General features: G+C 39.4%; 1 protein-coding gene across 1 annotated transcript in view; it reads left to right on the top strand.

Annotated features, from left to right (window-relative positions):
* Positions 1-4066: 4066 nt before the first annotated feature.
* Positions 4067-13128, top strand: part of LNX1 (ligand of numb-protein X 1) — a 208647-nt gene continuing 199585 nt past the window's right edge. The window contains exon 1 of the mRNA XM_051964277.1: positions 4067-4188. The gene's annotated coding sequence lies outside the window, so the exon portion shown is untranslated. The remainder of the gene's footprint in view (positions 4189-13128) is intronic.

Here is a 13128-nt window from a genome sequence, read left to right as displayed (position 1 = left end):
TCTTTTGTCAGGAAATATCAGATGGAGAACGCCCCTATCAGAAGTCTCCAGGTCCCAAAAGACAGATGGGTACCCATCTGAAGAACCAAAGGAGCTGCCATTTTGGTCAATAACTTAACTCTATATCTGTATAAAAGAAGGCTCCTTTTTGGTCAGTCACTAATGAGGTGTTCTAAATTGGGGGACACGGGACAATTACCTCCAAGAGGTTCTAAGAGTAAGGATTCACTTTCTCTCTTTGTAAGCATGGGATTTGTCCCCCAAAACCATTTTAGTCATGAAAGCCAAAGAAATGATGTTTTCCCCCACTTCCAGAAGTGGGAAGGACTTTGATAGCTTAATTTCTAGCTGAGTCCTCAGAGAGTGAGCCTAGACAATAGGAGACCAGCCCAACCGGACTTGGCTGCTACAATTGGATGAGGTCCAAGCGGCTGCCCTTTCCGACTCCACCACCTGTTTATCCCTCGCAGACTCCCAGGTGACCCCCCAAATCCAGCAGTTTCCAGGAGTAGGGGAAGCATCGACCAAGGTGTTTCACCAGGTATCCAGGCTTCGCGTTCTAGGATTCTGGGAAGCAGTTCGTCCCCTCGTGGCCTATTTTAAGGCATCTTTGTTTCCTGTGATCCCCGAAATGGCAATTAGATCTGTCACAGGGGTTTGGGGATCTGTCATTCACCAGGGACTTCCTGCGCAAAGTGGATATGACTTGCCAAGGATATGGAAGCTGAGTAGACCCTGGTTTCCTGATCCACTTTTTGCCAGCAAATGAGTAATCTTGGCTTTGGGAAATGAACTTTTATTAAATAAAATTAAATAGTTCTGTTTTTATTCATAGATTCTGTTTTCTCAACTTTAAACCATGAACGGCCTCCATGGCTTTGTTATTCCTGGCTTCCTTCAAGGCTCGACTCAAGCATTACCTCCTATACTAGGTCCTTTCTGATCCCCCCTGGGTCGATAGTGTTCTCCTGTGCCCTGAAACGACTTGGTATTTATCGTATAAATATTTTGCATTTACCTGTTCCAGTGAACTTGTTGAGGAACGCAACGATTAGCATGCTTAGTACAATGTCTAACACATGATAGATACATAATAAAAGCTTCAATTCAATTGAATAAAGTTATGTTTCTTTGGGATATTAGATCTAAATCTGAATGTTCTCCTACAGGGAGATTCTCAAAAGGAAATTTAAACATTGCAGACAAATCAGAAATCATTTAGAAGTAATCAGCTCACAGATGAATTTTGGAATGGTTGGGACTTTTTCATTCTCATCATATTTTGGAGTTTTAATAGAATAGAAGGTTTTTGAGAGGAGGAACTGTTTCATTTTAAGTGCCCGATATATAATAGGCACCTAATAAATATTTGTTGCTTGGATTTTAGAAGGTAATGAGAACCTTCTAAATCATTTTAGAAGGCAATGAGAACACTTCTGTCTGCCTCAGTTTCCTCAACTGTAAAAAGGGAATAATAATTGTACCTATGTCAAAGGACTGTTATGAAGATCAAAAGAACTTATATGGAGCTTCAAAATGCCTTATAAATGCTAACTATTACTCTGACATCACCAGTGTTGAAAGGGAAGATAGAAAAATCAAAATTCACTTTTTGCTTCTTGCTGAAATGAAATCCCAGAAGCTTTAAGCAGCCCCCAAACACCAGAGCCAACTCATCCATTTTCTGAAGATTGCCTAGCAGATGAGTGATCCACGATATTGTCTCCTTCCTATTATTTCATATTTTATTTCACATGATAAGGTTGAAAGAACTCACTTGACTGTTATAAATCCCTTTCTCCCATCAAAGAACTCCAAGACCAGTGTTTGTAAACATATCAGGATCCTGCTTTCAACTGTAAACCACTGGAGAAGAAAATGAAATGATGCTTAAACCAAACAATCATCCCCTCTCCGATGGGCTTCTCAGTCATAGAAAAAGGAGTAAATATGTCTTTGTTATCTGTTAAGAGCTAAACAACAAAAGAGAAGACTTAAAATCTTCACATTCCGGGTGAATGAATTTGACTGGCTGAGGAGAAACCGCCCCCAAAATGGCCAGAAGAAAACTAAGAGCCCCTGATGTTGCAACCAGAAAGCCCAGTCCCCATAGCTTGCATTCCCAGTCACTGCTAATTAACAGCCTCGTCTGCCTCCCACAAGCTGCCAGCCAGCCTGTAGTAGCCAAGATGGCACAGGGGAGCTAATTGTTCAAAATTAGAAATATAAAGAAAGGCAGAGATTCTCGGGAAGCGTCATCCAGGGTTAGCAACACATGTTCCGTCTTCTCCCCGGGCAGAAGTTTCCAAGCTCTGACCTCGCAGCTTCATTCATTCCAGATTAATTAAAGAGCCTTGTAAAGGTCAGCTTCCTCCAATAAAAAGGGACAAACAAGTGATTGGGCCATGACCAAAACACACCGGCATGCCAAGAAATGTGCGGCCGACTTCCTTGTTTGCAAATCAAAATCCCGGAGAGCGGCGGAATGTCACGACATTGTCCACGACTCCATTTGGAACAGAAAAAAGTGATGATGTATCTGTGCTGTAAGCAGAATTACATAAATAAATATGGATTAGGGGTGTATATTCTTCTTTTTTTTAATTTTCAAAATACATGCAAAGGTCGTGTATTCTTCTTTAGAGAAACCTAGCTAATAAAAAATTGAGCAAATTTGTGATTATGCTTCTATTCCTAATACCTGCTAATGGATTCAAATAAAAACATGTTAGAGCAATGAGTCCCTGAAAATACAAATTTGTTGAGTCATCTTGGTATAAAATGCAAATGCCTTTATTTTTTATTGAAAGTCAACAGTGACCCTTATCTAAGTAGAGCTGCCATAATTATGCATTAATTATGAATGTATTAACCCATGATTAACTTCATAATTCACTTTTTCCTGGAAGTCTTTCTTAGTTCTCCTTAACCAAAACCTCTCTCTCTCTCTCTCTCTTTCTTTCTTTCTCTCTCTCTCTCTCTCTCTCTCTCTCTCTCTGTCTCTCTCTCTCTCTCTCTATATATATATATATATGTGTGTGTGTGTGTGTGTGTGTGAAAATATATATATGTATATATATATGTGTGTGTGTGTGTGTGTGTATATATATACATATATATATATATATTTGCTGAGGCAATTGGAATTAAATGACTTACTCAGGGTCATATATATATGTGTATATATATATATTTGCTGAGGCAATTGGAATTAAATGACTTACTCAGGGTCATACAACCAGGAAGTGTGAAGTGTCTGAGATCAGATTTGAACTCAGGTCCTCCAGACTTCAGGGCTGATGCTCCATCCACAGCACCAACTAGCTGCCCCACATATTTCTACTGAAGATATAAAGCATTACATTTATGCTTCTCTCCTGCACTTAAGCAAAATTTGATTTGTATTGTGGTTATTTATATCCTTATTGTATGTCCTCTCCTAGACAGTAAGCTCCTCGAGAACCTGTTTTTGTTTATCTTCCACATCCCTCATAGCCTTTTACATACAGAATAGATGTTTAATGGATATGTCTATTTATCGAATGGGAGGATTCAGTTTGTCCAATACAGAGAAGAGAATATCTTCCTTTTCAAAATAATTAATCAGTTAGTTAGTTAAAGACAAGCCCCAAACCTGTGGCTATCTGCTAAAAGCCCCAGCCAAACTTGAGCTGGGCCGGCTGATATCGGGCGTCCTAGAGTGGGGCTGACCTTCTGCTTATTTCTCAGGGCACTCTTCTCTATATGTTTTCTTACTTAGCTGCCTTCCAGTGTCCCAGCTCATTTTCCCATTGTCTAGAGGACAATAACAGTCAGGGTGGGGGGACGCCTGGCTTGCCAACCCCAAAGGTGAACAAAAGGATCTCGGTTTTTGGCAAGGGCAGGAGGAAGTCGGAGACAGCCGTGGTCCTGTCCAAGCTGAGACCGATTTGACATTGCCCCGAGCAGGAGAAGCCGTGGGCCTGCCACCGTGCTTGCCCAGGCTGAGACCGTCCTGGAAAGGGTCCGGGCTAAGAATGTGCTGACTGTCCGCCGGCTCCAGTGGGCAGCCCAAGCGTCCGAAGGGATCCCTCGGGCAGGAAGGAGACATCCCTCTCCCAGATTTCTGCTGAGACAGGAAAGCCCAGGTGCCGGCCTGTCCTTGGTGACCGTGGTCGCAGGAAGGACTGGGTCTGCAGAGCGGTGAAGGTAAGATTTCCTCTCCCATCTCTCAGGTGGAGAGAATCTTGTGAGCAGTCCCCTGGAATATCCGAGTGACTGTGGAACAGGAGAGCTGAAGATTCAGTGCCCTAGTGAAGAGTTATAGTTCTTTGTCCCTCATTCTCAAGGACCTTCACATCAGGGAGGTGATGCAAGTGAATTGGATTTCAGGGAGGGAGGACCTCACTTTCCCTTCCAGTGCCATCTGGGTCCAGTAACCCTGGAAATGGCTTTCCATAGTAAAGAGTCTGGGATTAAAAAAGAGAAAAATCTCCCAAGTTTCTTTCCCTCCTTTTTACTATTTCCTCCCCTTCCTATGCACTGAATAGAGCCTGAAATTCCCAGCCTCCATTGAGATCTTCTGACTTCTATGTGATTCTAGGTTTGCCTTGAAATTGGAATCTTGTTTCCTGGGCTTTCAAAATGGGACTAAAAGTAAACCACAACTTTTAAAACACAGAGAATGTTTATGCTATCCCCCCAAATATTTTAATAAAAATTTTAGGAATGAATATGATAACAATATCTTGAATCTAAATAATATTTTTCTTCCTAGGAACTCTAGACACTTTCACAGAGTTTATTTCATTTTATTCCTATAATTTGACGGCAAAATAAGAAAAGGACTATTACCCCATTTCACAGATGTAGAAGTTGAGTATGGCTAAGTGACTTGCTCCTGGACATACAAGTTAGACCCCAGAAGGGAAAAAAATCCCAGTTTTCTTACTCTATTTTTGACTCTTTGCAGTAAGTCACTACTTTATGACTTCTGCTCATTTCTTAGCACTAGGGATGCAACCCAGATGTCCCTAGTAAGCTCTGTAAAGTTCTAGTCAATAATGTCTTAATCTCTCTCCAGCCTCATGTGATACCTTTTTCATGCATTTACCACGTACTATTGTTTTGTGAAATTGTTTTTATTTGTGTTATATCTGCCTCCCAGACTATAAACTTGATAAGGGCAGAGACAGCATCTTTTTTTGTGTCTCCCTCAGCTTCTTCCCTAATTCAACAAACATTTGTTAAATCTTTACCAAGAACTAGAGACTTAGCACATGTTTGTTGAATTTTAACTCAATTGAATTATGGTGAAGGTGTCGTGATGGCATGATGGGAAATCATGGGATGTTGACTCAAATGTCCTGGATTTTAGTCTGGGCTTTGCTCATGTGACTTAGACCCATCCTTTAAGTTCTTTGTCCCTCATCTGATGGCTAAGGTTCCTTCCAGTTTTAAACTTATAATTATCTCTAATTGTAAATCAACAATTATAGTCTCTGGTGTGCCCAGCGTCATGATGGGTATTGTGGGGTGATGCAGAAGAAGGAAATGCGCCCGTGGGCAAGGAATTTAAAATCTAGCTAAAAAAAATTAGACAGGAAACAATGAGAAGCTAGCCCAAGACAATGTGCAGAAAGTGTGAGAGGAGGTAGTAGGCCCTCGTGGAATTCAGATTGAAGAAGGAATTGCATTAGGGATTGGGCAGGGTTCCCCCCCACCAAAAGCAGAAAAGAAGAAAAGATGAAAGAGATGTGAAAGGGAGGAGATGAGAGGAAAGGAAAGGAAATGTGAGGACAAGATCTGGGAGGAAAAGAGAAAAATTACCAAAAAAAATCTTTATAGGGGATTTGTATTAGTAAGCAAAAAATCCAAATATGCCCAGGTATACAAGTGAAACAGAATAGGAAAATAAAGGACTCTTAAAGGACACAGAAAAATCAAAATGTAAAGAATATACAAAAGATTTAAGCCAAACTCACATTATCAGATAATTGACATTACAGTAAATTTTCACAAAATGTAACCTCACTAATTGCAACTCTACAAATTGCAATACATATAATGTAGTATATTTAAAATTGACTAATTGCAAAATGCAATTGCTTTTTGTTTTTTTACTAAAATGTTAAAATTTTAAATTTACACAATTTGGACATTTAGATCTAATTTAAGAGTGTAGAAATATTTTAAATAAATTGTAATTGGGGGAAAATGTGAGCTAACCTTTTATAATCAAATAATAAACATTTTTAAACATATATGCTTTATCATAATAAGATTGAATTGAACTCCAAATTCCCCAATTGTAATTTTATTCATGAAAATACACATTAAAAAACAAATTCAGGAAACTTGCAAATGAAAATAATAAGATAAGACTGCACCATCATACTGTCAAAATGCACAAGTGAATGTTTCTACTGAGTTGAAAATGCTCTGAAATGCTCAGCACAAATTAACAAGCCTTTATATAGAATTCTTTATAAATATACCATTTATTTGGAATAATGTGAAAATATATAGTCTATTTTTAATATGTAATTAATGGGGGATTTTGGTTAATTAGAGTCTATATTGAAAATGCATAAAATTTTGAACATCATTATTTTCCTTGAAATTCACTGATGATAATAAGGATGTAGAAAATAGTACCCAAATAATGATACCATCAAGAAAGACACAAATATGGACAAGAATATAGTCAGGTTTCAGAATGCTGGGCTTGGAATCTGAAAGACTCACCTTCCTGTATTCAAATTCAGTCTCAGATACTTGTTATAGGATCCTGAGCAAGTCACTTAATCTGTCTGCCTCAGTTTCCTCATCTGTAAAATGAACCAGAGAAGGAAATGGCCAACCCACTCCGGTATCTATTCCAAGAAAACTTCAAAGTGGGTGAATAAGAGTCAAATACAGCTGAAAAATGACTGAACAATTATGCCCCCCAAACTCGAGGATCTATCTCAACAGATTTAACCTGAGGGTGGAGATGATGAAGTGGTGGGAGAGTATAAAAACAACAGCCTCTAAGAACATGGATTTGCTCCCATTTGGGTCTGATGTGCACTTCAAGTTGCTGAATCAAAGCAGCAGGTACAGATTATCTAAGGAAAACCATATTTCTCATAGCTGGAGGGAGAAGGGAAGAAGGGGAAGTCAATTAATTGGAGATTAGTGGGGAAGGTCCTGTGTTTTAATTCTGAACCACAAAATGCTTCCTAAGATCAGAGATTTCAGAGTTGGATGGGATCCTAGAGAGAGATCATTGTTTGCTTTACAGACAAGGAAACTGAGGCTCCGAGATGTAGGTGAATTTTTTTTTCAATGTGCTGAGTGAACAAGGAGGAGCCAGTAATAACAGCAGACAGATAACTCTTTAAGCTCTGAGAAGTACATTACCTATGTTATTTCAGATGATCCCCACAACAGCTCTGAGAGGGAAGGTAGGTGCTATTAACTAACCTCATTTGATAAATGAAGAAAAAGAGGAAAGAGAGATTAAATGATGTGCCCAGGATTTTAAGCCAAAGCTAACAAAGCTCTGCCCTTTATGGCAAAGGCTATTCTGGGATCGCTGAGACTTCTCAGGAAGGTCAAAACTCTTTTTATAATAATACTAAAATGGTTTGATCTCTATTATTGTAAATATTGATAAATATTACCAGTAGAGTACTGGTGAATGTTTAAAATCGGCTCTGGGGTGGTAGGATGGGGGGAATAGACATGACACACCTTTCAGTTTAATCTTCATTTTTTTCTGTCACATTTTGAAGTGTAGATAAGTGACAAAGCAGCAAATCAATCCCAGATTAATAGTATTTGTAATTTCTGAGATGTAAATGCTTCATACTGAATATTTAACAATCAACTTTCACAAAACCAGTTCAAGCTGTCTCTTAGCTGTAACCCACTTAAACAAAAGCTCTTTGGAAGGAAATAGTCATTAAAAAAAAAAAAAAAAAGTAAAGGGTTCCTAAGAGAATTATTGCTCCCTGGAGCAATATCCCTGAATATCCTTGTTCCCTGGAGAAAAGTACAAAGCACACGGACTGGGTCCCCTACAAGTTTGTGTTACCTAATCCCAATTAAGCCCTCACCACAGCAAGGCAATCCTTTGACACTTCCCTGATCCATTCATTCTCCACAGCAGCTTTGCATCCTTCTTCAAACCTCCCAAGAGTCCCCCTACTCCTCCCCTCTCAGCTGAGAGCCGTCTCCCCTTCTCTCCACCTCAGCTTACTCAGATGCCTTCTACCACTATCTCTGCATAAAGAGGTAGCCCTTCTTGCCAAAGCAAACTCAGCTGTGTGCATGTAGGTCCTGTTCCATCATCTCTTCTGCAGATTGCACCTTCCAGCATCCCTCTCACTCCCTGACTAATAGCTGCTCCTACTGCCTGCAAACATGCCGTGTCTCCCCCAAGCCCTCGCTTATCCATGTGGCTTGCGGTCTTCCCCAGAGACTCCGAGTTCCTTAAAAGCAGACTTCCTTCTCCCTTTTTGTCCCTTCTCCCTAGCCCTTGGGTCAGTGTCTGGCCCACGTGGAAGCTTCAGAAGTGCTGGGTGACTGACTGACTGAGTGACCTGATTTCTCTGCAATATTAGCTAAAATTACTAGCATGATAAGTGCATCTAATGAGCAGAAGATTTGTTCCAGATCTTTGGGGTTAGAAAGGCTTATGAGTCATTGTAAAAGGAAAAAAGAGGCAATTTTAATGACTCGGGGTGGATGGGGACACTGAAGGATCCTTGGGACAATCATGGCAAAGGAGATCTTTCCCTTTCTGAAAGTATTTAATCAACAAGCCTTTATTGAGTGCTTACTGTGTACCAGCCACTGTGCTAAGTTCAAGGGATATAAAGAAAGGTTAAAAACAGTCCTATCTGCTTGAAGATAGGACTCACACGCTCATCATGGTTATGACCACTGGCCGCCATACTTCTGAGAGCCCTCCCTTTCTTTGGCTCTTGCCCACTTTGTATCTTTAATCCAGCTGTAGTTGTTGAACAGAGAATCCTAAAGAAAAATCCAATTCAGGTCAGTGAATTGATTTTGCCTAGTTCTTTATCCTCCCCTGCTCCTCCAGGCCCTTCCACGCTGAGGGGTGGGAACAGAAATGAGGAGAAAAGGGAGCGTCTGAGTCATTGTAGTAGGAAACAGGAATTAAAAATACAACAGATCTGGGGATTTGCAGATCCGTACAGAGCTGCTCCAGCTCCTTCCCCCCAGCCCAGCCAATGGCAGGAAGGACGTGGGAAGCAGGTCAGGAGTCTGTTATATTTGAATCACTGAACTGCCAGAAAACCACCAGGATTTAGCTCTAGGACCAATGGTGGGAAACTCAATTCTGGATCCTCAAATACAACAAAAGAACCTCTTTTACCCCCTATTTATTGAAAAATAGTCCTATTTTACACAGACACACACAAACATACTCATTATACTTGCTGGATGGTCCTCACAAATCTATGGACACGGAAGAAAGCTGAAGGCAGATGGTCTGAACTTTTTCCTTTTCCCTGACTCCAGTTTATTCTTGAGTCTGTGGCAGGCTTCCAGGCCAAGCCAAAGGCAGTTATGATAAATGGCAAGTTGGGTAATTGAGCTTTAGCTAATGTGTAACTTCTCCATATGGGCCCGAGTGAAGGTTATAGGTAAATAGATTTTTGGGTCTTTTTTTAATGGCTATTTTTAATAATACTCAATGGAAGGGAGAGCTTTCTGACCATTAGGGCTGTGTTTTTCCAGCACTGGAGGGTTTCAGGCAAGGGTTGTGTGGCCACTTATTGGGATCCTGTAAAGGAGGCCTGAGACAGGGATTCTACTGGATCACCTTTGAGATCCCGCCAAGAGTCTATGATTCTCTCAATGTCTCCCTGAGTTGAACCCTGACTTGGCAACATTATTTAGAATAAAGAAATCAGGAAACTTGAGAGCTAATGAGGGCCTGAGGGATCATGAACCCAACCCTTATATTTGCAAAATTTGTAAAACCTGAGGTCCCCAGAGCCAGGGCTAGAACGGGAGTTTCCTTTGTCCTAGAGCAGAGTTCTTGCCCTTGTAGTTCATTGCTTTCTCAACCTGTGCTTTGTGTCTGTGGGATAATCATAGTGTTTCTGATTCTCAATATACTCATCTATAAAATGGGGATAAGCAAAGTCAGCCAGTTTTTTGCAAAGTTGCTACGTATTCATACCATTCTGTCTCATACCAGCTGCTCAAACTTGAGTTCTGCAACCACTGAACTGGACAGACCCTCCTAACCTTTTCCTGGAAGAAATCAAATCAGGTCAACAAATATTTATTGAATATTTATTATATGAAAGATGCTCCAAAGAAATATTAGAAATGTAATCTCTTCTTAGCTGTGTGACCCTAAGCAAGTTATTTTACTCTAATTGTCTCAGCAAGAAAAAATAAAATAAAATAAGAAATGTAATCTCAAAGAGCTCATATAGATAGATAGATAGATAGATAGAGTATATATATATACATATATATATATGTATATATATGTATATATATATATACACACACATACACACTTGGGAAAGCAAACCCACAAAAGTTTAAATAACTGCATGAGAAATATGACCCAATTACGTACCTTTTACCTTTTCCAACCTGCAAAAGTAGTATAGTAGATAGAATCCTAGACCTGGAATCAAGAAAGTCTCATTTCAAATTCTATTTTACATATTTATTAGCTGAGTGACCTTAAGCAAGTCACTTAGCACCATCTGCCTCAATTCCCTTACCTGTAAAATAGAAGTAATAATAGTACCTACTTTTCAAGATAAAATGAAATAATATTTATATATTGTTTTACAGTCCTCCAAATTCCCAATAAATGCAATTCTTATTATTGTTATTTGTTATTTTTATTATTCCTTAGACAATCATCAAATATTATTTTTTTAGAGCTTACTCTATCTTAGGTACTGGGCTAAATACTAGGGATACAAGGACAAAAGTGAAACAATCCCTGCCTTCAAGGAGTGTATATCCTGAGAGAACATAAATATATGAAGACACATATAAATCAGCATATAAAAAATATAGTGCAGATGAAAGGCAAGTGTTATAAGGAAAGGCACTAGCAGTTGGAATGGAGCTGGGGACCGGGAAGGGCCACTCACAGGACGTGGCCCTTTTTTTGAATCTTCAAGGTAGCCAAGAGCTCTAAGACTTGGAAGTTGGAAGGAGAACTTTCCAAGCTTGGGGCAGAGGAACATTAAGGAGACCACAGCAGAAAACAAGAGTTTAAAAAAAAAGAAAAGAGAGTTTAAGAGGGGAGGCTACCGAGTTCTGTTGAGAGTGAAGTGCCTTTGGGACATCCAAGTTGAGAGTGCCAGGAGGCAGGTGATGATGTGGGAATGTCAGCAGACGAGGGCTGGATAAATAGATCTGGAAATAATCTGCATAGAGAATGTAATTGAACCCACAAGAATCATGAAGATCATCAAATGGAAAAATACAGGGAAAGAGAAAAGCATCCAGGACATTATTTAAAGAGATAAAACATTTTATGCTGGGCCTGGCGGCAGAAAGATCCACATTCAAACCCTGTTTCTGACAATGGAACCAAGTTCTAAAATTGCTTCTGAAATTCCTACCCATTTTTTGAACATCTACTTTTTTTTTTCTGTCAACAAGTATTTATTATTAAGTATTTACTACGTGCCAGGGTCCATGCTACATATTGGAGATACAGAAATAGGAAAAAAAAAAAAAACAAAAAACAGGGTTCCTGCCCTCAAGGAGCTTATATTCTAAATGAGAAAGCATAAAAATAAATAGGGAGATGAACTTCCATTTACTCTTGTAAATAGTCAGCTCTTCTACAAACCACAATGGTCCTATTCTTCCTCTGGTTCAGTAGGGAGAATTTTCCATTGCAGGATGACCACCTCCAGGAGGTGGAGAAAAGGATGCAAAGAAAAAGGGAACGTTTTTGTCCCTGGGACTAGATGGACAGAGATCTGGAATGAACGTTCCAGGGGAACCGGAGGCTCTGAGACTCAAGCCCTTGTTCATGTACAAAGAAAAAGAATTTTGCTGATTTGGCAAATCTGTTCCCACACAGACCTTCCCCGAACTCACCTGCATCTCATCCACTCCAGACTAAACAGTAGACCCACACGTTGTTAGTAGCACTAGTATGGAAGCGAGACCTGAAACACTTAGGCTGAGTCAAGGGCCAGGATATTGCCTAATTGTCTTGTGGGGCTCTAAAGGAAAAGGAACAGGATTTTCACTAAAGAGGGCTTCCCTACCCACGTTTATCCCAATCCAGAGTCAGCCACTCTGGTGGATTTTCTATATTAGTCCATGAAAGGGCTCTTTTCCTTTTCTAATGCACCCTTTATGATGCACCCTTGGTAGATAAGCAGGACTTCTTCACATCCATGCCAGTGAGAAAACTGGCACTCCATTATGCATTATCTTATTTTATACTTAAAATTATCTAAAGAGATAATTTCTTTTTTGTTTCTTTGATTTTTTTGTTATACATGTAAATTTACTTTTTAAAATATATCTTAAGAATCATGTTGGAAGAGAAAAATCAGAGCAAAAGGGAAAAAATATGAGAAAAATAGAACAGAAGAAAAAGAAAAAAAGCGATCATAGCATATGTTTATATTCAGTCTCCATAGTTCTCTCTCTGGATTTGGACGACTTTTTCCATCCAAAATTTATTGGGATTGGATCACTGAACCATTGAGAAGAACCAAGTCTTTCATAGTTGACAATCTTGCTGTTACTGTGTACAATGTATTTCTGGTTCTGCTTGTTTCGCTGAGTATCAATTCTTGTTCATCTTTCCAGGCCTTTCTAAAATCAGCTTGTTCATTTTTACTAGAACAATAACTTATTTCATAGTACTTTCATATATCATAACTTATTTAGCCTTTCCCTAATTGATGGGCATCTACCAATAAAATAATCTCTACAAGAATAATAATCCTTTATTTTACAGTTGAGAAAACTGTGATTTGCTTGTGGTGATTTTACTCATGTCAAAGGTGGGAGTGGAATCCAGCTTTCTCTTAACTTCAAATCCAATTTTCTTTCCACTAACCCACAAGACTCCTTCCAATATCTTCTGTTAGAAACCTTAACCCCCTTTATTCTAGGTGGATA

This window comes from Antechinus flavipes, chromosome 6 (genome assembly GCF_016432865.1).
Source record: "Antechinus flavipes isolate AdamAnt ecotype Samford, QLD, Australia chromosome 6, AdamAnt_v2, whole genome shotgun sequence".
NCBI lineage: Eukaryota > Metazoa > Chordata > Mammalia > Dasyuromorphia > Dasyuridae > Antechinus > Antechinus flavipes.
Note: the sequence above shows the minus strand (reverse complement) of the source record. Positions and strands in the feature narration are given on the sequence as shown.